This window comes from Canis aureus, chromosome 16 (genome assembly GCF_053574225.1).
Source record: "Canis aureus isolate CA01 chromosome 16, VMU_Caureus_v.1.0, whole genome shotgun sequence".
NCBI lineage: Eukaryota > Metazoa > Chordata > Mammalia > Carnivora > Canidae > Canis > Canis aureus.
Genome location: NC_135626.1, coordinates 49,759,589 through 49,787,555, shown reverse-complemented (window position 1 = coordinate 49,787,555; position 27,967 = coordinate 49,759,589). Strand labels below are relative to the sequence as shown.

The window sequence follows — 27,967 nt, the reverse complement described above, 5'->3', positions numbered from 1 at the left end:
AGTCTAATTGAAACACAATTAGAAAGCAATTAAGATCAGTTTGGGTGGGCCATACTGATCCATTGCAGGTGAGATGGGCTCATGATTTCGGCGAACTTTTAGATTTACCAGTCATTCCTCTAACTTAACAGTATTAAAAAGATTCTAAAGGAGAGTATATGCTGCTCTTTATCCTCTAATATGGGAGAGGTTTCCCATGGGTCTTGTTGCAAGGTTACTAATGGGATGTGTATCTGGATTTTGTGCCATGTTTTGTCAAAACTCCTCAGTCATTCCAAAAAAAAAAAACTGTTAATGAAAGGATTTGGGCATAGATTCAATACAGTGGGGTATTTCAGATAGTTTTATACTAGAGTTCTGAAAAATCTGCTTCTGCGAAGTTTGTCAGTTCTCCCAATCTGCAGTTCAGATTCCTCCTGGTTGCACCCCCAGACTGCCTTTTCTCTCCTCATTTTGTCCTTCTTGCTCACTCTTTATTATTTTTGTTCTGGGAGCATAAAGTAAGATCAAGCCCCTCTTGATGGTCAGGTGGTTCATTTAAGCAATGTTATGGCTTCCTCTGCATCCTCCTGTAGTTCACCCCTTTGCTTTCATGGTTTTAGTGGAATATATTTATGGTTTTAATACAACATGTAAAAGGTATTTGTGATGTCTTATTTAAAAACTTCACGAGTCCAAGATTGTTGTATTACTTGGGCTTGAGACTTGTGCATTTTTGATCTTTGACTTCATGTGATACATTTCTTTCTGTGCTTTGCAAGAAATCTTATTTCTCATGGCAACCTAAACATTAGTCTCATGCTTCGGTTAGTAGCTTCTTAAGGGAGAAGGTGTCAAGGTTTAGTTGGAAAAACTGGCTGCTTTGAGAGATCTTGTAGATTTGGTGAACTGGAATAGCTTTATAATTTTTGTTCATTCAACAGCTGTTGAGTGCCTGCTGCATACGAGGCATTGTGCAGGGTATCAGGAATGACATCTCAGTCTGTCCAAGCCTCCTTTGTGGAGTAAGCGAGAGGGAGATGGTACTGTGGTGAGATCTGTGTCAGAACTGTGACAAGGTGCTGTGGGAACACAGGATTCGTTACACGTTTACAGTTCTTGGTTTCTCTGGCCACTTTTACTAAGTAATTGACTTGTGGTACTTTGGAGTGGCTATACTGACTGTTCATATATTAAAGATGTATGTATAAATGTGAGTTCTTTGATCTGGGAGAAGTAGCTTCAGCTGGAAGTGAGCAGTATATTTGAGTATTAAATTGATCTCTGATTCAGTTGATTACCTAAAAAGAACTTTGATGTGTCTTTTAATTTGGGAATTCAGCAGACGGTTCATATCCAAATCTGTCTGTTCAAGTGGGCACCTATGGAATAAAAGTAAGTGTGTATTCAAGTTGTATGTGGTTTTGACTCATTGGGTTTTGTTGTTAATATGCCTTTCTTTAGTTTTTAAGGTAATGATAGCTATATCCAAGTATACTTTTGATGGAGTAGGGCATAAGTGATGGGGATAATTGACGCTGTGAATCTTGTTGCCTAGGCCCGACTTAAAATCATGTAATTAAGGTGTCAGAAAACTTAATCTGCCTACTTATTTATTTATTTATTAAAAGATTTTATTTATTTATTCATGAGAGACACAGACAGGCAGAGACACAGGCAGAGGGAGGAGAAGCAGGCTCCATGGAAGGAGCCCAATGTGGGGCTCAATCCCGGGAATCTGGGATCACGTCCTGAGCCAAAGGCAGATGCTCAACCGATGAGCCACCCAGGCGTCCCTAATCTGCCTATTTAATAGAAAGTTTTTCCTTTTATATATAATGAAGTTTATTTATATCCAAATGTTTTTATGTCACTAATTGTATGTTATTTTGATGTTTTTAGTCATAGTTAAGTATATTGATTACAATAAATGTTCAAGGGGCAGCAAGAGATTGATTTGTTTTTTTCCCTATAGCAAACACACTTGGGGGGAAAAAGTAAATTTTTCTGTAGTTTGGAGTTAGGAAGAAGAAAAGGAAATCTCCATTTTGTAGGACTTTTTTTGCCTGCAAGCCATGGTATTCCTCAGACCACTAATTTTGAAATAGAACTGGGGAGGAGGAGGCGGCCATGGTCCTGGCAGAAAAGGTGCTTTGAGAAAAACTCCTCCTCCCAGCTTTGATTTCCTCATTATGGGTTGTAATTTCCCAATGAGGATGTCATTGAATTGATAGTTTTCAGTTTTGCAGAGATCAAGAGAGCTTTCAGCCCTTGCTCCAAATGGGAGAAGAGTGAATTTCCTGTGATAGTGCCATCTAGTGGGACTGGTACAGCCTTCAGGGGCTGTCTGTTGAGTTTCTCCTAACTATTCATAACATTTTCAGTACTTTTTGATGTCCATAGAAGGAAGAAAGTGCCACTGTGGATTCTTTCCTAGTGGACAAGAGTGTTTTAAGTAGCTACGGTGTTTGAACTTCAGGTGGTTAATAGATCTTCTGTCATGTTGCTTCAGGTTTTTTACACCTGCAGATTAGATCTGCATCACAAAATTAAGGCTCAAACAAAATGGTCAGGCTACCATTTAAAATTTTCTGTATATTGCATTTATATACAGTTCCGCAATTAGTGTATTTAATTTATAATTGGTAAACCAGAAGGATTTGTTTTGTGCCTTGGGATGTACTGCATGGGCATTTATTTATTTATTTATTTTTTAAGAGATTCATGTTTTCTATCATTAGTGGATTGATGATAGAGGAAAGTAGCCTAATATGCACTAAGAAAATATAACTGGTTTTCCTTCCCTACCTAGCTGCCACTTTTTAGGAGGGCATGTAACCATCCTCTTAACATTTTTGAGGTGATAAGGTTAAATTTGGGTTGTGAACCTACTTTTACATTTCTTTTTGACCTGATACGTGAGCTAGCCTACCTTTTTTTTTTTTTTTTTTTTTTAAATCGCCTCCCTTAAGCACTGGATAATTCACTTCTAGTTATGTGAAACTGACTCTACCTTATATTCATATGTTTTCAGTGAGGACCTATTGCAGCTTATATTGATACTCTGCTTTAGCTCTCTCTCTCAACATTTTATTTTTTTAAGTAATCTCTACATCCAACGTGGAGCTTGAACTTAACCCCAAGATCAAGAGTTACATGCTCTACGACAGAGCCAGCCAGGAACCCCATTTTGACAGTTTAAGTACAGGTAGTCTCTGTGACTTCAGAGGCTGTGTAAAGTAGGTAGGATTCTACCATTGCGTGTACTGTATCTAGCTAGTTTACTGTTTTTGTTTGTTTGTTTGTTTTTTAAGATTTATTTATTTAGAGAGTGTGTGAGAATGGGGGGAGTGGCAGAGGAAGAGAATCTTCAAGCAGACTCCCTGCTGAGCATGGAGCCTGATGGTGGGCTGTATCTCAGGACCTATGAGATCATGACCTGAGCTGAAACCAAGAGTCAGCCGCTTAACTGACAGCCATCCAGTCACCTAGTGTAGTTTTGTTTTTGCTTGTTTGTTTAAATAACGTCTCCACCCAATGTGGAGCTCAAACTCACAACCATAAGTTTAAGAAAGATTAAGAGTTGCATGTTCTTCCTACACTGAGCCAGCCAGGCATCCCTGTAACTAGTTTAGTTTTAAGGCTAATATAGTAGCACATACTTATATAATACTATGTGCCAGGTACTGTTCCAAGTACAATAAAAGCAATAAGTGAATTTAAATCTTTTCTAACAGGTATGCTAGTCTTAATAAACTCTGTTCTCTTTTCGTAAGACATACTGATGCACACTGCATTGCTCGCACTGGTTGAATTATGGATTTACAAAGGATCACACCATGACACTTGCACTTGTATTGTAATTGTATAATTTAATTTAAATTTCATAAGCCAAAGGAATATAATAGTAAAATATAAGAATTGTTGATTCTATGAAAACTAAGTTAACTATCTTGGAAAGACAGGCCAGTAAGGAAATGCATATAAATGTTTACAAATTACTGTTTTTTATAATCTAAAAGGATTCTTCGTTTAGATCCTTGGCAAGTATCTTTTAAGTCTCACTTCACTTTTAAAGAAATTGAAACTAGAAATTGTGGATGATGCAGTATGGGTGTGGTTTGTGTGAGACTAGAACTATAGTCATTGGATCTATAACTCAAAGGGCCTGCATCAAAAAACTGGCAACAGAATATGGATTTATAAGTTTCAAGTTTAAAGAAAATGTTTAAGGCGTAATTTTTTTTAGATTCCCCATCACAGTCTACTGTTTTGATTAGTATTATTAGTTTCAGTTGTATTGAATAAAAAGGATTATGTAGTATGTGATGATATCGAAAAGAAGAACAAAATGAGAAGCCGTGAATGTGGGACAGTCTGTTTTGGCACTGCAAGAACCTTCTACATTATAGAGCCTGAAGTAAGACGGTATACTTTAAAGTATTATCACATAGTAGATTTTTGATGTCTTAAAGAAAAATCTATTTTCCTACCTTCTATAAATTTGTGTTACACAGTCACTTTTTTTTTAAGATTTTATTTATTTATTCATGAGAGACACAGAGAAAGGGGCAGAGACATAGGCAGAGGGATAAGCAGGCTCCATGCAGGGAGCCCGATGTGGGACTCGATCCCAGGACGCCAGGATCATGCCGTGGGCCAAAGGCAGTCATTCAACCGCTGAGCCACCCAGGGATCCCAACAATCACTTTTTTAAAAAAGATTTTGTTTATATTGAGACAGCACACATGTGAACAGTGAGAGGGGCAGAGGGAGAAAAAGAATCTCAAGCAAACCCCACACTGAGCACCACATGGGACTCCATCTCACAACCCTGAACTCACAACCTGAGATGAAATCAAGAGTCAGATGTTTAACATACTGAGCCACTCGGGTGCCCCATGATGATTACTTTAAATTTATTTTTATTTTATTTTTTTTGATACATGATCACTTTAAATATTTTTTTTTAATTTTTATTTATTTATGATAGTCACACAGAGAGAGAGAGAGAGAGGCAGAGATATAGGCAGAGGGAGAAGCAGGCTCCATGCACCGGGAGCCCGACGTGGGATTCGATCCCGGGTCTCCAGGATCGCGCCCTGGGCCAAAGGCAGGCGCCAAACCACTGCGCCACCCAGGGATCCCACATGATCACTTTAAATGATCAAATTTGACTTCTGAAAAGATGTTTAACTTAACTGGTACCTTTTTCTCCTGCCATTTAGTTACTAATTGCATTAATTAGAATGTGTTAGTTATGGGGGTACCTCAGTGGTTTAGTTAAGCGCCCAATTGGTGATTTCAGCTTGAGTCACGAAATCAAGCTCTGCGACTCACTCCACGCAGGGTGTGAAGCCTGCTTAAGATTTTCCCTCTCCCTCTGCCTGCCCCTCCTCCCATCTCTCTCTTAAAAAAAAAAAAAAGATGTCAGAAAAAAATGTCAGTTATGGATATCTAGTGTTAACTATTTTACATACCAATCCAGTAATTTAAAAAAATACATGTTTCGGTGTTTTACATTTAATACATAGTTAGACAGTGCTCAATAAGCATAATTCTGAGAAACAGTCTACGCTTACACCATTGAATTTTAAGGCACTGTTAAATTTATTACTGTTTGCCTTTATGTTGTCTTCTCCCTTTCATTTACTTAGTATTTGTTAAGTTCTCCTCTCATTTCACATGTAGTCAAGTATCAACTCATGTCTCTTCTTTTTCTGAAATGTTTCAAGCAGTTTTCTGTCCTCCCTGCCACTTTCTCAGTCCTTCCTCATTCATAACTCTAGTAGCCAGTCTCTCCTACCCCCATTTTTCTTTCTGTAAACTGTTTCCATTTATATTTCTAAGAATAGGGGTGTCTAGTCGGTTAGGTGTCCGCCTCTTGGTTTTGGCTCAGGTCATGTTATGATCTCAGGGGTAGTGGGATTGAGCATTCTGTTGGGGCTCCAGTCTCAGGCAGGAATGTGCTTGAGGATTCTCTCTCTGCCCCTCCCCTTCCCCATGCATGCACTCTCTCTGTCTCTCTAAAGTAAAGAAATATTTAAAAAATAGATTTTGGGGATCCCTGGGTGGTTTAGTGCTTTAGCGCCTGCCTTGGGCCCAGGGCGTGATCCTGGAGTCCCGGGATCGAGTCCCACATCAGACTCCCTGCATGGAGTCTGCTTCTCCCTCTGCCTGTGTCTCTGCCTCTCTTTCTCTGTGTCTCTCATGAATAAATAAATAAAATCTTAAAAAATAAAATAAAATAAAAAATAGATTTCTAAAAATCCCAGCATTATTGTCTTAATCCCTTGCTTTAAAGTCTCCCTGTTACCTGTTGGACAGAGTTAAAGCTCCTATCCTAATTTTTCAACTTCATTCCCAGTTGTTTTCTCTCCTACTTCATTGCTCTACACCCTTAAACCGTGACTGATCTCCTGACCTGTAATGTTAGCAAAGAAGTTCATACTTTCTCCTTTTCCTTTCCTTTTTTATTTACTGGATGAACTTTCAGCTTAACCTTCAAAGCATAATATAGATATATTGTCTTTATAGCTTTTCAAGATATCTGCATTATTCTAGTTGCAATATTTTATTAGCACTTGATAACATACTTTTATTATGATGTATTATTTGTTTCTCCTATTAGTCTCCTTGGGAGAATGTTTGATATCTTTATCTCTGACTATTGAAATGCTCAGCATGTTGTATACATTGAATAAGTTTTTGTTGAATGGAAAAAGAATATTGAGAAGACGAAAGTAGAGTTAGTTGTCATCCATATCAGTAGACATGGTCTGCTCTAGCTTATTGTTTTACTCCACTCAGAATTCTTATCTTTCAATTAGAAGATTTAGTTCATTTACATTTAATGCAATGACACGTTTAGGCTTAACTGTTCTTGGTGTTTCTTTTTAAATCTTTCTTATGCCTTTTTTACTTTCTTTTGAAATGATTTTTTTCATTAATTTTTTTCAATGAAGGATAAAGAAATAAGCATTTAATACTTCTCTACAGATTTTTGTTAGTTATTATTTTTAACATTCCATTATTCCCTTTTCTACTTTTATTTATTCATGAGAGAGACAGAGAGAGGCAGAGACATAGGCAGAGGAAGAAGCAGGCTCCATGAAGGGAGCCCGATGTGGGACTCGATCCCGGAACTCCAGGATCATGCCCTGAGCCAAAGGCAGACACTCAACCGCTGTGCCACTCAGGCGTCCCCCCTCTTCTACTTTGAAAATTATGTACTCTTCTATTGGTTACCACAGAAATTACATGTATCGATTATCAAAGATTAATGTTAATCATTTTGTCCTGTTTGTCAGTACAAGGGGCTTGAAGATTTAACTCCATTATTTCTCTCCCAGCTAACATGCTGTATTTCATATTTAATTATATATATATATTAAAGATTTTATTTATGTATTTGACAGAGAGTGAGTGAGAGAAAGCCAGAGAGAGAGAGAGAGAGAGAGAGAGAGTAAGTGAGCCAGAGAGCACAAGCAGGGGGAACGGCAGAGGGAGAGGGAGAAGCAGACTCCCTGCTGAGTGGGGAGCCTGATGTCGGGCTGAATCCCAGGACCCTGGGATCATGCCCTGCATTGAAGGCAGATGCTTAACCAACAGAGCCACCCAGGTGCTCCTAGACTTTTATTATTTCTTAAAGATTTTATTTATTTATTTGAGAGAGACAAGAGTGTGCACAAGCAGGGGATAGGGGCAGAGAGAGAGAGAAGCAGACTCCCTGCTGAGCAAGGAGCCCATATGGGACTCCATCCCAGGATTCTGGGATCATGACCTGAGCCGAAGGCAGACACTTGCTTAACTGACTGAGCCACCCAGGCACCCTGGACTTTATTTTTTAGAACAGTTTTAGGTTTATAGAAAATTGAGCAGATAGTACCCAGTTCTTGTATACTTCTTCCCTGTTTTTCTAGTTTCTGCCCACTATTTTTTTTTTTTTTTAAGTAAGCTCTGTGTCTAATGTAGGCTTGAACTCATGACCCTGAGATTAAGAGTTACATACTCCATGGTCTGAGCCAGCCAGGCACCTCTAGTTTTCCCTACTATTAATATTTTACATTAGTGTGGTAGATTTGTTACAATTGATGAACCAATATTGATATGTTAGTATTAACCAAAGTCTATAGTTTTGTTTTGTTTTTTAAAGATTTTATTTATTAATGAGAGAGACACACAGAAGCAGAGACACAGGCAGACGGAGAAGCAGGCTCCATACAGGGAACTCAGCGTGGGACTCAATCCCGGATCCTGGGATCACGCCCTGAACCAAAGGCAGACACTCAACCGCTGAGCCATGCAGGCGTCTCCCAAGTCTATAGTTTAACATTAGGGTTTACACTTTGTGTTGCACAATTACAGATTTTGGTGAAATGCAAGAAATGTCACGTATTCACTATTTGTCTATATATTTTTAAGAGTCTATATTATTTTTGAATCTCCTTATGTAGTCAGTGTTATTTTAGCCTAACCTGCATGTTTATTACCATTTTGTTCTTCATTCCTTTTTGTGTCTGACCTTCTATTTGGAACACTTTTTCTTCTAAGATATGATAAACATTAAAAAAAAAAAAGATATGATAAACATTTATATTCCTAAAATATATCTGTCCTTTAGTGTGGGTTTGCCAGTGATTGTCTCCCTATTTCATCTGCTTTAAATATCTGGGGTTTTTTTTTGCTATATTCTTTTTTTTTTTTTTTTTTTAAGGGAGCAAAGGGACAGAGGGAGAGGGATGGGGAGAGAGAATCTTAAGTGAGTTCTTTTTTTAAAAAAATATTTATTTATTCATGAGAGACACAGAGAGAGAGAGAGAGAGAGAGAGGCAGAGACACAAGCAGAGGGAGAAGCAGGCTCCATGCAAGGAACCGGATGCGGGACTCCATCCCAGGTCCCCGGGATCTCAACCTAGGCCGAAGGCCGTGCTAAACCGCCGAGCCACCCGGGCTGCCCTTATGTGGGTTCTATGTTCAGTGTAACTCAGGGCTCAGTCTCACAACTCTGAGATCATCACTTGAGCTGAAATCAAGAGTCTGGTGCTTAACCAACTGAGCCACCTAGGTACACCTTTGCTGTATTCTTTAATAGTATTTTTGTGAGGTTTAAAATTCTAGATTGGCTATTATATTCTTTCAGTATTGTTCACTGTTGCTTTTAATTTTTAGTCTCATTGCTATTCTGTTGAAGGTAATCTACCTTTTCCTTGCCCATTTTTGAGATTTTGTCTTCATCTTTGATTTTCTATATTATAAAGTAGGGTTGGGTGATATGTCTAGGTTGGATTACCTTTTTCCTTTATTATTTTCCTGTGCTTTATTTACATTTGAGTTTTTTGGGGGAACCTGAGCATACATACACTTAAAAAAGTAGATTTTAGGTTTTTGGTTTTTTTTTTTTTTTTATTTTAGTTTTTAAAGAAATTGTAGGCTCATGGCAAAATTGGGTATAAGGTGCATCATTTAACCATCTACTCACACATGCATAGCCTCCCACAGTATCAACATCTACTACCAGAGTGGTACATTTGTCACAATTGATGAATCTATATTGACACATCATTATCACCCAAAGTCCATAGTTAACATTAAGATTCAGTCTTGGTGTTGTACATTTTATGGGTTTTGACAAATGTATAATGATCTTTCTTTATTACAGTATCATACAGAGTAGTTCTACTGCCCTAAAAATCCCCTCTGCTCCAGCTGTTTATCCCTCCTTCCAGTAAGCCTTGGCAACTACTGATCTTTTTACTGTTGTCATAGTTTTATCATTTATGGAATGTTGTATAGTTGGAATCACACAGTTTGTAGCCTTTCAGATTGGCTTCTATCACTTTGTAATATTTACTTGTTTTTTCTGTGACTTGTTAGCTCATTTCCTTTTAGCACTAAATAATATTCCATTGTCTATATGTATTACATTTTATTATCCATCCACCTACTGAAGGGTATCTTGGTTGCATTCATTTTTTAGCAATTATTAATAAGCTGCTTTAAATATCTATATGTAGATTTTTGTGAATGATAGAATTACTTTTATTTATTCTGTTGGGATTCATTGGGATTCTTGAATCTGTGGATTGTTGTTGATCAGTTCTAGAATATTCTCAGCCATTGTCTCTTCATATGTTGCCTCTGCCTTACTCTTGGTCTTCTCCTTGCACTCTCTGTAAGCATATTGGATCTTAGAATATTTGCTCTGCCTTCCACCCTTTTTTTTTGGATTACTGGTCTTTATTTCCCAGGGCTGAATACTGGGCAGTTTCTTCTGACCTATCTTCTGCTGCTTAATTTTTTTAAATTTGTCTAATCTGCGTAAACCTATCCATGAGTTTCCACAAAGGCTGATTTGTTTCTGGGTCACTCTTGTCCTGTAAAGGTAGCCCTATGCTCCTTGTTGGATTTCCCAGACTCCCCTCTGGGGAGGGCCTGGGCTTTGACTTCATTCTCTCCCTACACCCCTAGACTTCCTAAAGTAGAGCTCAGTTTCACAGTTTTTTTTGGAATTAAGTCAGCAAATGCCCTTAAATAGAACTAAATTTTGAGTGCTGAGCTTACCTTTCTGAGTTGTGTCTTCTCATGGATTTTGGTACAGTAATTCCTGATTTCACTTTTTTACAGCTAGTAATACAAACCTATTTAATACTCATAAAATGTGCATGGACCCTTGTGCCATAGTAAGAATGCATACCTAGGTTTCTCCCTTGTGAGTTTTCACTTTGCATCTGCTTTCTTACTTTTATATAAAGTGTTGTCATTGTCATCACTCCTGGCCATTAGAGTCATTGGTGCTATTTCTTATTCTCTGTTTACTTTTAGTTAAATAAAGCAGGAATTGAAATATTCCTTAAAACTATTTTTTAAAAAGCCAAGGAGGAGAATTAATAAGGTATATTATCAGTGATTTCGTATTTCAGCCCTGAGTCTAGGGATGATTGGCTTGATCAGTCTTGTTCTTCTCTACCTTGTCTGGGTTTCAAATTGCTAGGTCCCTTTTGGTGGTAGGTTTCACTTGACCTTGACTACTACTAGATGTGTTGGAATTGGATTAGTGTAGAATCTGCATCCTCGTATGTTAGCTTTGTTAAATGTTTCATAGGCTCTTCTCTTTGGCTTTTTTTTTTCTTTTTTCTTTTTTCTTTTTTTTTTCTTTTCTTCTTTTTTTTACAGGGCAGTTGCCCAGTTTCCCTAACCCAGACAGAAACTTTACTTTTTCTAGTCCCAGATATTCCTTCCTTAGACTTCAGACATACTTAAAAAAAAAATTATTCCTGGAATATTTGCTGACTTTGCTCTACAGAGGGTCTTTCTTACCTTCCTATCTCTCTGTTCTTTTTGGTTCATTTGAGGGTAGTCTTTTGGCTGAGTGTGGGCCCCCAGAGCTTCTTTTTTTTTTTTTTTTCCAGAGCTTCTTATCATAGGTTTATTTGTCTTAGCACCTGCCTGCCTGCCCCTGGTCAGCTTTCTTTTCCCTTACAGAGACTTTCATAGGAAATCTTATTTCAGGGATGCCTGGGTGGCTCAGTGGTTTAGCCCCTGCCTTTGGCCCAGGGCGTGATCCTGGAGTCCTGTATCAAGTCCCATGTTGGGCTCTTTGCATGGAGCCTGCTTCTCCCTCTGCCTATGTCTCTGCGCCTCTCTCTCTCTCTCTCTCTTTCTCTGTGTCTCTCATGAATAAATAAATAAAATCTTAAAAAAAAAAAAAAAGGAAATCTTATAATTTGGACTTTTTTTTTAAGTTTTTAATTTTTAATTCCAGTAGAGTTAACAGTATTATATTAGTTTCAGGTGTATAATATAGTGATTTACCAATTCTATACATTACTCAGTGCTCATCAGGATAAGTGTGTTTTTTTTTTTGTTTTTTTTTAAGATTTTATTTATTTATTCATGAGAGACAGAGAGAGGCAGACACAGGCAGAGGGAGAAACAGGCCCTATGCAGGGAGCCTTTCGCGGGACCTGATCCCAGGTCTCCAGGATCATGCCCCATGCCAAAGGCGGTGCTAAACCACTGGGTCACCAGGGCTGCCCCCCACCTTTTTTTTTTAAAAATCTTGCTGTCTGTGTGGGGCTCGAACTCATGACCCCAAGATCAAGAGTTGCATGCTCTACCAACTGAGCCAGCTGAGTATTCTGCGATAAGTGTACTCTTCATGGGCTGTTCTTGCTTTAAACCCAAGGAACACTCCTTTGCAGATTAGAGCTGTCTAGAGGATCTGTAGTACCAGTGGGAGCGCTTCTCAGTTTGGTTTATTAGTTTTCCAAGGTTCTCATGTTTTCCAAGGTTCTCATGACTAAGTCAACCTTTTTTGCTTTCTTCCCACTCCCACTACTTTAGTTTTCTAGAATTTTATCTTTATTGTGTGTGTGCGTGTGTGTGTGTACTTTAAGTGAGCTCTGTGCATAATATGGGGCTCGAACTCACAACCCTGAGATCGAGAGTTGCACACTCCATTGCCTAAGCCAGCCAGGTGTCCCTTATCTTTACTGATGTTTAACAATGGAAATAGGTACACTACATTAGCTATCAGATATAAGAAGTATCATTCCCCTCACAGACCTTATGCTGAGGAATGCTTGTGGTCAAATGCTAAGTAAAAGAGAATTTTGGTTGTTTTGACGTTTTAGCAACTTAATTGGTAGTTTCCTGTGCAGTTTGGGATATAGCTAAGAATGAAATTTTCATTGTAGTCCTATCTTACTCTTTTAACATAATCTTTTTTTTTCTTTAACTATATATACCAAAATGGGAATAATTTATCTTTGGTCCTGAAACCGTCTAAGAAGTTAACTAGCTGTATGACTTGGAAGTCTCTTTGACTCTGGACACTTCCAGTTTAAAAAATTCTTTGATGAACTATACCAAAAGGGGGGGACCATATTTGAGATAGAGAAAATAAAACTCAAAAATTCCATTTAGGAATTAATATTCTCAGAGAGTAAGTAGTGGTGTTGAAATATAAAAGCCTCAGGAACAAAGCTAGAACAAAATCTTGCCAAAATCAATCTATCTTTCTTTTTCTTTCTTTCTTTCTTTCTTTCTTTCTTTCTTTCTTTCTTTCTTTCTTTCTTTCTCTCTCTCTCTCTCTCTCTTTCTTTCTCTTTCTCTCTCTCTTCTTTCTTTCTTTCTTTCTTTCTTTCTTTCTTTCTTTCAAAATCTTCTAATAAGCTTTTCATTTTGTATATGTTGGCTTTTGGGAATTTGGGTTACAAATAACATAGGAACATGAAAAGTACCTTGTTCTATTAAGTGTACTCCAAAGACGGCAGGGAGGAAAATAGAAGTGGAGCATTTTTCTGAAAATATTCTCAAAGAAAGGATGATGTCTGTTGCTTAATCTTAACTAGATGAAGGAGATAAAGAGGTTGGTCATTAAACTTTACTTTTTTATTGTGGTAAATACACATACAATTAACCATTTTAATTATTCTTCAGTGTATAGTGACATTAAGTTTATTCATTTTGTTGTACAGGTGTCACCACCATCTCTCTCAAGAACCTTTTCGTCTTGCAAAAATGAAACTCTGTACTCATTGAATAATAACTCCCCATCTACCCCTCCCATCAGTCCCTGGCAACTCCGATTCTGTTTTCTCTTTCTATGGATTTGACTACTTTAGAAATCTCATATAAGCGGATTTATATAGTATTTGTCTTCTTGTGACTGGCTTATTTCACTTGGCATTGTACAAGGTTCATCCACGTTGTAATGTCAGAACTTCCTTTTTAAAGCTGAATAATATTCCATTATATGTACCACATTTTTTTTTTTTAATTTTTATTTATTTATGATAGTCACAGAGAGAGAGAGAGGCGCAGAGACACAGGCAGAGGGAGAAGCAGGCTCCATGCACCGGGAGCCCGATGTGGGATTCGATCTCAGGTCTCCAGGATCGCGCCCTGGGCCAAAGGCAGGCGCCAAACCGCTGCGCCACCCAGGGATCCCCTATGTACCACATTTTATTTATCCATTTATCTGACGGTGGACACTTGGATTACTTCTTCCTTTTGGCTACTATGAATACTGCTGCTGTGAACATGGGTGTACAGAAGTCTGTTTGAGTCCCTGCTTTTATTTCTTTTGGGTGCACATGCAGAAGTGGAATGGCTGGATCATATTAAAATTCATTATTTTGTTGGAGTTTGACCTTCTCAGCCCTTATAATCGATCAAGGGCGGCTAAAAATGGTGATTGGGTTTCCCTGGGTGGCTCACTTGGTTAAGTATTTGCCTTTGGCTCAAATCATGATCTCAGGGCCTTGGGATTGAGCTCTATGTCAGGCTCCCTGCTCAGTGAGGAGCCTGCTTCTCCTTCTCCCTCTGCCTCTTCTTCATTCATGCTCTCTCTCTCACTATATCTCAAATAAATAAAAATCTTTTTTAAAAATGGTGATTCTTTTTCTTTTAGTTCATATCCAGCAAAAAGCCTTAAAGCTCTTAGAAATTTCATTAATATCTATAGAAGAACTAGTAATAATACTCAAACTGCAGTTTTTGCAAATAATACTATTGGCCTGGAAAGTGGAAGAATCAAACCATCATGTAATTTGGTGAGTTACATAGGATAACCTTTTATTTTAACCAATTTTAGAATAATAAGCTATCCAAATTTGGCGTCCTAGATTTTAGTTTAACCAGTATTGCCTTAACTGTTAAGTTCTATGAAGACTATTTGTTTTTCAAATTTATTTATTTATTTATTCATGAGAGACACAGAGAGAGGGAGGCAGAGACACAGGCAGAGGGAGAAGCAGGCTCCATACAGGGAGCCCGAGGTGGGACTCGATCCTGGGTCTCCAGGATCATGCTCTGGGCTGAAGGCAGCGCTAAACTGCTGAGCCACCCAGGCTGCCCCAGGTTCTCTGAAGACTATTGATGTTGACCACATAAAGATAACAAGATGTTGGTGTCTGCTGTAATGGATGTGACCTGTATGACTGAAAACTTGGCTTATATGAAGAGTAAATATGTGACTTATCACATAAACTGCTGCCAGAGTTGGTGTTAATTTAGTTCCTGTTTTGTCTGACTCCAGAGGAATACTAAGGATTAATTGTGGAATTAAAATGTAATCTGAAGGGCCGTTGATCTCAGGAGATGGTGGCTCCAGTTCAGGATATCTTCTGTTAATTAACTCTAACAGACAGATTTAATGTTCAAATTTAGCAGAAGCTACTAGCATCAAACCAAAACTAACTTATCCAGTCTGCATTATATTACCAATTGACCAGCTAGTAACAAGATACAAAATATTCTATCAATATTTTATGAACCATTTGACCTGCTTGTGTGATAATCTAGATAAGATGAAGGAAAAGAGCTATAGTGAAATTTTAATACTCAAATTTTTCAGCAGTTGAGTTCAACCAACTTTGAGTCTGTACTATGTCTAACAGGTGTTAAGGAGGGTTTAAAAAAACAGGATTCACTGTATACTCTTGAAGCACTTAAAATCAGGCATACGTGGACTCATGTCTATGGCACATAGCTGAGGGTGGATAAAGAGATGTGAAAGTACTGTGAGCCTAAAAGAAGGGAGTGTAATTTGCTCAGGAGTCAGATTGTGTGTGGAAAGGTGAGACTTTTTCTATGTTGCTTAGAAAGATCACTCTAAGATACACTGTAAATAACCTAAAGAAAGTTTTTTTTTTTTTTAAATAAAGATTTTATTATTTATTTGGCAGAGAGAGCACAAGCAGAGGGAGCTGCAGAGGGAGAGGGAGAAGCAGGCTCCCCTCCTCACTGAGTAGGGAGCCCAGTGCAGGGCTCTATGCCAGGACACTGAGATCATGACCTGAGCCAAAGGAGATGCTTAACTGACTGAGCCACCCAGGAGCTCTCTTAAGAAAAGGTCTGATAAAATATTACAGAGTAAGTCACAGAATGATAGTACAGATTAGCTTGGTTTTTAAACTTAACAAAACTGCTTAGGGTCTGGGTACAGGTTCTTTTTTAAAGAATTAATTTCAATTAGGTGATATAGTCAGTACAGAATTCGAAAGATTTCAAAGATACACAATGAAACATTTCTTTGACACTTTTCCCATGTCCATCTGATTTCCTTCCCTGGAGACAGTTATTGGTAGTAGCAATTTCCTTAATTTATATGATGGTATATGTTTATAAATCATATATATTTGATGTATATGTGACATGTTTTATATGTGTGTGTGTGCGTATGTGCAAATAAATTGGTATATTAGCCCCCTCCATTTTTTAAAAAAAAATTTTTTTTATTTATTTATAATAGTCACAGAGAGAGAGAGAGAGGCAGAGGGAGAAGCAGGCTCCATGCACCGGGAGCCCAACGTGGGATTCGATCCAGGTTCTCCAGGATCGCGCCCTGGGCCAAAGGCAGGCGCTAAACCACTGCGCCACCCAGGGTTCCCAGCCCCCTCCATTTTAAAAAAACACAGTGAGGGCACCCCTGGTGGCGCAGCGGTTTAGCGCCGCCTGCAGCCCGGGGTCTGATCCTGGAGACCCAGGATCAAGTCCTGCGTTGGGCTCTCTGCATGGAGCCCGCTTCTCCCTCTGCCTGTGTCTCTGCCTCTCAGTCTCTCTCTCTCTCTGAATAAAAAAAAAAAAAAAAAAAAAAACTTATAAAAAAATAAAAAATAAATAAAAAATAAAAAAACAGTGACAGATATTTTATACAGTATCATATGTTTTGCTTTTTGTGCTTAAAATCTTAGAAATTGTCTTATAGTAGTGTATGTAGGGCTTCCTTGTTGTATTTGCCAAAGGTTGCTTAATATTCCAAGGTACAGGGACGCCTGGGTGGCTCAGGGGTTGGGCGCTTGCCTTCCGCTCAGATTGTGATCCCGGGATCCGGAATCGAGTCCTGCATCAGGCTCCCTTCGAAGACCTGCTTCTCCCTCTGCCCAAGTCTCTGCCTTTCTCTCTCAGTCTGTGTCTCTCATGAGTAAATAAATAAATCTTAAAAAAAAAATTCCAATGTACAGCTGAACCGTAATTCAGCCAGTTTCTTGTTGATGGACACCTAAATGGACAACAGAATTTTGTTGATAGAAGCAAGTGCTGTAGTGAATAGTCTTGAGCATTAATGACATTTCACATATGTTCATGCATGTTTACAAAATAAATCCCTAGAAGTGGAATTGCTGAGTCAGAGGATATGATGAGCATTTGTAATTTTGGTAGTTATAGCCATATTTCTCTCCATTGTGGGGAGTAATATATTTTTATACCTGTCAATCAATCCAGCCATGTATGTATCAATGAATGAAAACATTGGCTTCTCCATAGTCGGTTATGGCAAAGGAGTCCATGGACAGACGTTAGGGTTCTTGAACCTTGTAAAAAGGTAGGTAAAATTTATATATACTTACAGATGTGTCTTAGGTAAAATTTATATATATTTATGGATGTATCATTTTTAGGAGATAAGGGTTCCATGGTTTTCATAAACAGTTTTGTGACTCAAAATAGACTTAAAAAGTACAAAACTGCTTAGGGTCTGGGTACAGGTTCTTTACTTCAAATTAGAACACATATTTGTCTTTTACAGGAAGTATTTGAGCATGTGAGTAGTTATTAGAGATATTGTATGGAGAGTTACTGTGCAAGAGACTTGCTTCTAATTCCCAACCTTTTATTATTACTCCCTTTACTCCCAGGGAGATCATGTTTTAAAAGGTTATTTTTTTTCTTTTAAATGGAGTTTATTAAGCAATATTTTGTTTCCTTAATTTTATTAATCAGCGCTTTTGAGCTTTTAAGATGAGTTCTACTGCAAGGATTTGAAATTCTTTCATCCATATGGAGTCAGTAAAATTTTAGCTACTGAGTCAGTTTGATATTTTATTTATGAAAGATTTTATTTATCAGAGAGTGTGTATGAGTGAGGAAGTGGGGGGAGGAAAGGGGAAAGAGAGGGCTCCTCACTGAGTGGGGGCGGCCCCCCGCAATGTGGAGTGGTCCCAGGACCCTGAGATCATGACCTGAGCAGAAGTCAGATGCTCAACTGACTGAGCCACCCAGGTGCCCTTCAATTTGGCATTTTATTTTACTATCTATCTATCTATCTATCTATCTATCTATCTATCTATCTATCGATTTTATTTATTTATTCATGAGAGAGACAGAGAGAGAGAGAGAGAGAGATGCATAAGACACAGGCAGAGGGAGAAGCAGGCTCCATGCAGAGAGCCCGACGTGGGACTCGATCCCGGGTTTCCAGGATCACACTCTGGGCTGCAGGAGGCGCTAAACTGCTGTGCCACCGGGCCTGCCCCAATTTGGTATTTTAAATGGGCTGTGCAGATAAACAGTACCCTGTTGTTATGTTTGGTTCTTTTTGGAGGATCTAAGGAATAAGCCTCTACCAGATAACCTCCAAGGCTCTTTTGAGTTCTGTGTATGTGTCAATAATATATATTCTGTGATTTAGATGAGGACCTATAAGTTCTGCTACAAACGATATTACAGATTTTATGTATTTTACTTTATTATTTTTTTAAAAAGATTTTGTTATTCATGAGAGACACAGAGAGGAAGAGACATAGACAGAAGGAGAAGCTGGCTCCTCTCAGGGAGCCCAGTGCGGGACTTGGATCCCTGGACCCAGAATCACGCCCTGAGCTGAAGGCAGATGCTCAACTGCTGAGCCACCCAGGGTCCCACAGATATTTATTTTGGAGTGAGAGAGAGATAGCAAGTGAGTGTGTAAGCAGGGAGGGGTAGAGGGAAAAGCACACTGCTCAGTGAGCTGGGAGCCTGATGGTGGGACTTAGTTGCGGGACCTGAGGATCATGACCTGAGCCGAAGGCAGATGCTTAACTGACTGAGCCACCTAGGCATCCCCGTAGGCACTATTAAAGGTAAACTCTCACCATAACAAATTCCATAGTCCTTTCATGGTTTGGGATAATGGAATTAATTGGTGATATACATAGTATTGCAAGTCAGAATTATGTAAGTCCTGGAGAGAAACAGAAACTCCATATAATGAATTAGAAAGAGATATTATTGATTGATTGGCTTCATGCCTAGTCTAGGACTTGAACACAGGACCCTGAGATCAAGAGTTGAATACGTTTTACTTACTGAACCACCCAGATGCCCTGAGATTTAATTTATTTAGATAGTTGATGGTGTTATATAAAACTCTCTTTTTAAATACTGCATTATTATTTGGTGGCTTATTTTGAAAGAGGATTTTTCTAGAGGAATAGTCTATGTGGGAAAAAATGAGGTGAATGTTTATGTCATGCTAGATAGTGGAGCAAAATTAAAAGGTCTTAGTTGTAATAGAACTCAGGAAAACTTTTATTATTATTATTTTTAAGATTTTATATTTATTCATGAGAGACACAGAGAGAGGCAGAGACACAGGCAGAGGGAGAAGCAGGCTCCATTCAGGGAGCCTGATGTGGGACTCGATCCTGGGTCTCCAGGATCAGGCCCTGGGCTGAAGGCAGGCGCTAAACTGCTGAGCCAAGGGATCCCCCTCAGGAAAATTTTTAAAAAGTGATTGTGACATACTCTGGAACAGAACTGGTAGAGTTTTTGTTATACAGACTTGTGGTAGATAGCTTATTTTTATTTTTTTAAAAGATGTATTTATTTATTTGGGACAGAGAGTGGGAGAGGAAGAGGGACAAGTAGACTCTGTACTGAGTGCAGAGCCCATGCAAGGCTTGATCCCAAGGCCCTGAGATCATAACCTGAGGTAGAAACCAAGAGTTCTATGCTTAACCACTGAGCTACCCAGGTGCCCTGGTAGATAACTTATTTTAACTAGTTCTCTAAAGTCTTTTATTTCTGAAAAAGAAGGTTAGGACCATATTCTTATTATGGGATATTCTTATAGAATTTTTTTTTAAGTTTTTTATTTAACTAATCTCTACACCCAGCATGGGGCTCAAACTCAGAACCCCGAGATCAAGAGCCACATGTTCTTCTGCCTGAGCCAGCCAGGTGCTCTAGAATTTTTTATAGTGACATTTGTTATAATGGGATTCTGCCTTTACAACCAAACCTTTAATTACAGTGAATTTCTAAGATTTGGTCTATGTTACTGATTGCAGATAATATTTATTAGGTTATTTGATTGTCATTTGAAGGTAGACTGATAAATACCAATAAAAAAAATAATACAACAAAGAAGTAATAGCTAATAATCCCTCAGTGGAGATAAAATGGAATACTTAAAGAAAAATACACTTCAGTCTTAAGGAAGGTAGAGAGGGAAAAGAAACAAGAAGATGTGATAAATAGGGGTGGGCCTGGGTGACTCAGCGGTTTAGCGCCACCTTCAGCCCAGGGCCTGATCCTGGAGTCCCAGGATCGAGTCCCAAGTCAGGCTCCCAGCATGGAGCCTGCTTCTCCCTTTGCCTGTGTCTCAGCCTCTCTCTCTCTCTCTCTGTGTCTCTCATGAATAAATAAATAAAATCTTAAAATAAAATATGTGATAGAGAAAAAATTAGCAATATGGCAGATCTAAATCCAAATATATTTGTATTAAATAAATTGTTAATGGTCTAGCACTCCCTTTAGAAGGGAGTGTCAGGTTAGGTCATTGTTATATGACCCATCTGTATGCTGTCTACAAGAAACTCACTTTATTTTTTTTAACCTGAATCTCTGTAATTAAAAGGATGGGAAAAGATATATATAAACACCAAGGAGGCTGGAGTGACTATATTTGTATTAGACAAAGGCGACTTCAGAAGAAGGAAAATATTACGAGGAATAAAAAGTACGTTTCACAATGAAAGAAAAAAGGATCAATTCATTGGGAAGACCCAGCAGTTCCAAATGTGTGTGCATCCAATGACGGCAGAGCAAAAACTGACAGCTGAAAGGAGTAATAGACAAATCCATAATTGTAGTTGCAAATTGCAGCAGTCTCTCTCAATAATTGATAGAACAAGCAGGCAAAAAAATCAGTGAGGATATAAAACAATCGGACTATCAATGGACTGTATCTAATTGACATTTATAGAATACTATGCCCACATTCTTTTCAAGTGCACAGGTAACGTTTATCAAAATGGACTATATGGTGGACTATAAAACATGTTTAAACAGATGTAAAAGGATTTAAATTATAAGGAGTACTCTGACTACAATGGAATTAAATAATAAATTTTAAAAAATGGTATCTGGGGGCACCCGGGGTGGCTCAGTGATTTGGCGCCGCCTTCAGCCCAGGGCCTGATCCTCTGATCCTGGAGACCTGGGATCGAGTCCCACGTTGGGCTCCCTGCATGGAGCCTGCTTCTCTCTCTGTCTGTGTTTCTGCCTCTCTCTCTCTCTCTCTCTCTCATAAAGAAAATCTTAAAAAAAAAAAGAAAAAGATATCTGGGAAATTGCTGAATATTTGAAAGTTAAATAACATTTCTAAGTAAATGTATGTTAAAGAAGACTTCACAAGGGGGGAGGAATTCACAAGAAAAATTAGAAAATATTTTGAAATAAATGAAAACGAAAACCATATCAAAATTTGTGGGATGCAGCTAAAGCAATGTTTTTTTTTGTTTTTTTTTATTTATTTTTTAATTTTTATTTATTTATGATAGTCAGAGAGAGAGAGAGAGAGGCAGAGACACAGGCAGAGGGAGAAGCAGGCTCCATGCACCGGGAGCCCGATGTGGGATTCGATCCCAGGTCTCCAGGATCGCGCCCTGGGCCAAAGGCAGGCGCCAAACCGCTGCGCCACCCAGGGATCCCTAAAGCAATGTTTTAGAAGGAAACTTAAAGCTTCAAAAGAAAGGTCTAAAATCAATGACCCAAGATTCTGCCTTCAGAAACTAAAAAAAAAAAAGAGCAAACTGAAAGAAAGAGCTGAAATAAATAAAATAGAAAGCAAATCTGAATAACCTTGTATTTATTTTTAAAAATTGGATTTGTAATTAAAAGCTTTTCCACAAAGGAAAGTCCAGACTCACGTGGTTTTATTGGTGAATTCTATCAAAGATTTAAGAAAGAAATAGTAACAAAATTTTTACAAATTTCAGAAAACTTATGAGGACAGCATTATCTTTTTTTTTTTTTTTTAACTTTTTTATTTATTCATGAGAGACAGAGAGAGAGAGAGAGAGAGAGACAGAAACACAGGCAGAGGGAGAAGCAGGCTCCATGCAGGGAGCCTGATGTTGATCCCGGGTCTCCAGGATCACACCCTGGGCTGAAGGTGGTGCTAAACTGCTGAGCCACCTGGGCTGCCCAGGACAGCATTATCCTGATATCAAATCAGGCAAAGACATGAGGAAAAAAGAAAACTATAGCTCAATATCCCTCATGAATATATACTAAAAAATCATTAAAAAGTGTCAGCAAATTGAATTTACATATATACACACATACATAAATATAAAGGATAATATATCATGACTAATTGGTTTAATCCCAGTTGCAAGGTTGATTTAACATTAGAAGTCAATGTAAGGGATCCCTGGGTGGCACAGCAGTTTGGCGCCTGCCTTTGGCCCAGGGCACGATCTTGGAGATCCGGGATCGAATCCCACGTCGGGCTCCCGGTGCATGGAGCCTGCTTCTCCCTCTGCCTGTGTCTCTGCCTCTCTCTCTCTCTCTCTCTGTGACTATCATAAATAAATAAATAAATACCTTAAAAAAAAAAAAAGTCAATGTAATTTCACCATATTAATAAAATAAAGCAGAAAAGCCAAATGACCTTGTAACAGATGCATGAAAAGCATTTAAACAAAATTCACTAATTTATGCTAAAAGCTCTTAGCTAACTAGGAATAGAAGTGAACTTCGTCAATATGATAAAAGGCATCTGTGAAGAACCTACAGTGAACCTCATACTTAATGGTGAAAGATTGCATGTTTTCAACCTGATGTCCAAAAGAAATCAAGGATATTTGTTTCACAACTTTTGTTTAACCTATTCTCAAGATCCTAATTGATGTATTAAGGCAAATAAAAGGAATAAGCTCACACAGATTGGAATGGAAAAGTAAAACTATGTTTATTTTTTAGATGTCTTATAAATGACATGATTGCACATGTAGAAAGTTCTAACTAGGGACACCTGGGTGGCTGGGACACCTGGGTGGCTCAGCGGTTGAGCGTCTGCCTTCGACTCAGGGCATGATCCTGAAGTCCTGGGATCAGGTACCCCATCGGACTCCCTGCATGGAGCCTGCTTCTCCCTCTGCCTGTGTCTCTGCTTCTCTCTTTGTCTCTCATGAATAAATAAAATCTTTTTTTTTTTTAAAGGAGAAAATTCTAACTAATTTATATATAAAAAAAAAGGGATGCCAGGGTGGCTCATTGCTTGAGCATCTGCCTTGTACTCAGGATATGATCTTGGGGTGCTGGGAGCAAGTCCTGCATTGGGATCCTCGCGGGGAGCCTGCTTCTTCCTCTCCCTGTGTCTCTGCCTCTCTCTCTGTGTCTCTCATGAATAAATAAAATCTTAAAAAAAAATTTATAAAAAAAACACTAGAGGGGTGCCTGGGTGGCTAAGTCAGTTAAGCATCTGTCTTTGGCTCAGGTCATGATCCCAGGGTCGTGGGATCGAGCCCCCACGTTGGGCTCCCTGCCTAGTGGGGAGTCTGCTTCTCCCTCTCTCTCTTCTTCTCCCCCTGCTTATGCTCTCTCACTCGTGCTCTCTCTCTCAAATGAATAAATAAAATCTTTTAAAAAACCTATTAGAGTTTAAGTTTAGCTAGGATACAAGATCAATTTATGAAAATCTGTTGTAATTCTGTATACTAGTGATGTACAGTTGGCAGTAGAAATTTGAGAAACAATACCAGGGATGCCTGAGTGGTTCAGCGGTTAAGGGGACTGCCTTCGGCCCAGGGCGTGATCCTGGAGTCCCAGGATCGAGTCCCACATCAGATCAGCCTCCCTGCATGGAGTCTGCTTCTCTCTCTGCCTTTGTCTCTGCGTCTCTCCCTCTCTGTGTCTCTCATGAATAAATAAAATCTTAAAAAAAAAAAAAGCAATACCATTTGCAGTAGCATCAAATAATATAAATATAAAAACAGTCCCCAAGATCAGAAGAGTGAAGAATATTTGTTAGAGTTCCTTGTAATAGAATTTACCTTGTATTTTCGTTTCATTGATGAGGGCATTGAGGTACAAAGGATTATAGAACATTTGTTTAAGTAATCTCTATACCCAACATGGGGCTTGAACTCATGACCTGGAGATCAAGAGTCATATGCTCTATGAACTGAGTCAGCCAGGCGCCCTGCATTTTTAATTTAGGTGAATGGTTCAAAGTCTTTACCTTTTAGTTATACCTGTAATATTGCAACTTGTTGAATATTCTGGCCTCTGTGTGGGGTAAACTTATTTTATTGTAATACATGCTTGATGGTTTATAGGGTGATTGAAACTGGTTAGCTTGGTCTCTTAAACTGTTGGTGGGAATACAAATTGATGTAGCCATTGTGGAAAACAGTATAGAGGTTCCTCAAAAAATTAAAAATAAAACTACCCTACAATCCAGGAATCGCACTATTGGGTATTTACATGAAAAATGCAAAAACACTAATTCAGAGGGACACATGCACCCCTATGTTTATTGCAGCATTATTTATAATAGCCAAACTATGGAAGTAGCCCAAGTATCCATCGATAAATGAATGGATAAAGCAGATGTGTGTAGATAGAATGGAATTCAGCCATAAAAAAGAATGAAATCTTGCCATTTGCAACAACATGGTTGGAGCTAGAGAATATAATGCTAAGCGAAATAAGTCAGAGAAAGACAAATACCACATGATTTTACTTACGTGGAATTTAAGAAACAGAACAAATGAGCAAAGGAAAAAGAGAGATAAACCAACAAATAGACTCTAAACTTTGGGGAACAGACTGATGGTTATCAGAGGGGAGGTGGGTGAGGAGATGGGGGAAATAGAGGATAGGGATTAAATAATACACTTACCATGATAAAAAAAAAAAGGATGTGTACCTTTGATTAATCCTTCTAGCAGTGAGTCCTTTTTACAGTGCTGTTGAAATAAACATTAAGTCGTGCAAAACTGATAACAGTGTGGAAAAAGAAAACTCGTTGGTTTAGTTGGTTAAAGTTTCATGTTAAAGATGGTCCTTGAATATCCTCCTGATAGGGAATATCCTTCCCAGAGCAAGGGGAAAGTAATAACAAATCTTCATTGACCACCAGCTATATTTCAGGCACTGTTTTTCTCTTTTCCCCAATATATAGTATTATTTTATTTAATCCTTGCAATAACCATAGGTGGGTGTTCTTTTTTATCACAGATGAGAAGACCAGAGTTCATATATCATATAGCTTAAGTGATTTGCGTAGTTTCATGCGGTGGTTCAGTGATTCAGTCCTACATCTATCAAATTTTAAACTGTTGATACCAGCTGTTTTCAGTAATTTTGCTATTGTTCACACTCCTGGACCATCCCATTCTTTCCCATTCAGGAAATGCAAATAAGTGAGATAAATTTTTACAGTGCTAACTTGGAATCTGTTCCTTATTTTAGAAGTAAATCACTCAGAAAAAAAAGTCAGTGATGTAATTTGTGATATTTCTCACAGCTGATATGTCAAGACATCATTTTTTTGTGTTTTGTTTTAAGTAGGCTCCAAACCCAGTCCCCCAGGCCCCAGTGTGGGGCCTAATGTGGGACTCAAATTCATGACCCTAAGATTGAGACCTGAGCTGAGACCAAGAATTAGATGCTTAACTGACTGAGCCACCCAGGTGCCCCAAGACACCAGTCTTAAAGTAGCTTTGATAAGTTTAATTCAATTCAGTGTCTATATTTTTTAATTGTTGTGCTTAACTCTGAGCTCTAGGAGCTATCATGTGCCTTAGGAAATAATGTGCTTTAGAGGTATAAGTAGCAGTAACCTAGCTAAGAGTATTTTACTTGGGTTATACCGAAAATTTTTAAAAATTTATTTATTTATTTATTTATTTATTTATTTATTTATTTATTTATTTATTTATTTATTTATATTTTTATTTATTATAGTCACAGAGAGAGAGAGAGAGAGAGGCAGACACAGGCAGGGGGAGAGGCAGGCTCCATGCACCGGGAGCCCGATATGGGACTCGATCCCGGGTCTCCAGGATCGTGCCCCGGGCCAAAGGCGCTAAACCGCTGCACCACCCAGGGATCCCCCCGAATTTTTTTTTAAAGACTTTATTTATTCATTCATAAGAGACACACACAGAGAGAGAGACAGAGAAAGAGAGAGAGAAAGAGAGGAAGAGACACAGGCAGAGGGAGAAGCAGCCTCCATGTAGGGAGCCCAATATGGGATTTGATCCTGGGACCTCAGGAGCCGAAGGTAGACGCTCAACCGCTGAGCCACCCAGGTGTCCCGGGTTATACCAGATGTACCTACCACTTTGATGATAGGTTAGTAGTGTAATTTTTGGAATTGGAGGGTAAGCAAATGAAGATTGCCATGGCTTAGTGGAAAATCCCTGAATTATTTTTTCCTAAACCAGATAGGTAGAAACTGGGAAGGGGAGTGTATAAACTTAAAATTACTGTGTTAAATTCTAGCTTTTGAAGGGTCAGAGAGAGCATTAGGGTTGTCTGCCTGGCTTTCTCTCTCTTTCTCACCCCCCCTTTCTCTTTCTCTCTCTCTTTTTTTTCTCTCTTTCTTTCTCTTTCTTTCTTTCTGTTTGTTTGTTTCTTTTTTTCTGCCTGGCTTTTTACATGTGATTAATTTGAGGCTCAGAGAGCAGTTGACTTGCTTAAGGTTATGTCACAATCAGTATGCCAATATATTGTGTTCCTCAATAGAAATTTGTTATAGTTTCCTGTAGGAGATGGCATTAGGTTTGTTTCTTACAGATTGATGATCTCTTCAAAACAGTAAAAGCCAGGAGCTTAAACTTACTGATCATCAAACTTTCTTCAGGGTTACATATTTTTTGGATATTTGAAATCTGGATTATAGTGATCTTTATATTTAAGTGATGTTTATATTTTTGTTCTTAAGACTATTTCTTCTGTCTTGTCTTAACTGTGAAACTTCCATAGAACTTCTCTTTTCTATCTGTAAATATTGAATTTGTAGTTTTTAATCTGTGAAGGTGTTTCATAGCATAAAGGAGAAAGACTGAGGCTAAACTGCAAACTTTATAATGAAATACACAGTCCACATGACTATTGCTTCTACATATGTTGAAATCATGCTCCATTCCTTTACATTTTGCCTTTTTTAATGATTAATTTTTAGTTATATAAGGAATGCATACATACTTTTGTAATAATGAGAACAGTAATTGCTCTGAGAAGTTTGAGATATATCTATATTTTTAAATACTGTACTTATCCACTTGCATGCATATTTATGCATAGAAAACACCTTACTGATTTTTATGTGTATTTTTTACAGAAATTAAATTATACTCTTGTTTTGCAACTTATTATTTATTTATTTTTAAAAAATACTTATTTATTCATGAGAGACACAGAGAGGCAGAAACACAGGCAGAGGGATAAGCAGGCTCCGTGCAAGGAGCCTGACATGGGACTCGATCCTGGGTCTCCAGAATCATACCCTGGGCTGAAGGCGGCGCTAAACCGCTGAGCCACCTGGGCTGCCCAACAACTTGTTTATTTTTTACTCAACAGGTGATTTTGAGATCTACCATTTAGATGTGGCTACATGTTCTTTAAACAGTCCTCCTATAAACACATCTGTTAGGACAGTATTTTATCTCTTAATGTAAAGTAATATGAGGGGTGCCTGGCTGGCTCAGCCAGTGGAGCATGGAACTCTTGATCTCAGGGTTATAAGTTCAAGCCCCACGTCGGACGTGGAGGGAGCCTGCTTAAAAGATGAGGGGCACTCGGGTGGCTCAGTTGGTTCAGAATCTGATTCTTGGTTTCTGCTCAGGTCGTGATCTCACAGTTGTTAGATTGATGGGGAGTCTGCTCGAAGAATCTGTCTGCCCCTGCCCCTATCCCTGTCTGCTCATGCCTTCTTTCTCTGAAATAAATAAATAAATAAATAAATAAAAAATAGAATAAA

General features: G+C 38.4%; 1 protein-coding gene across 4 annotated transcripts in view; it reads left to right on the top strand.

The window, feature by feature from the left end:
• Window positions 1–27,967, top strand: part of TLK2 (tousled like kinase 2) — a 118,178-nt gene that overhangs the window by 3,254 nt on the left and 86,957 nt on the right. The window lies entirely within an intron of this gene.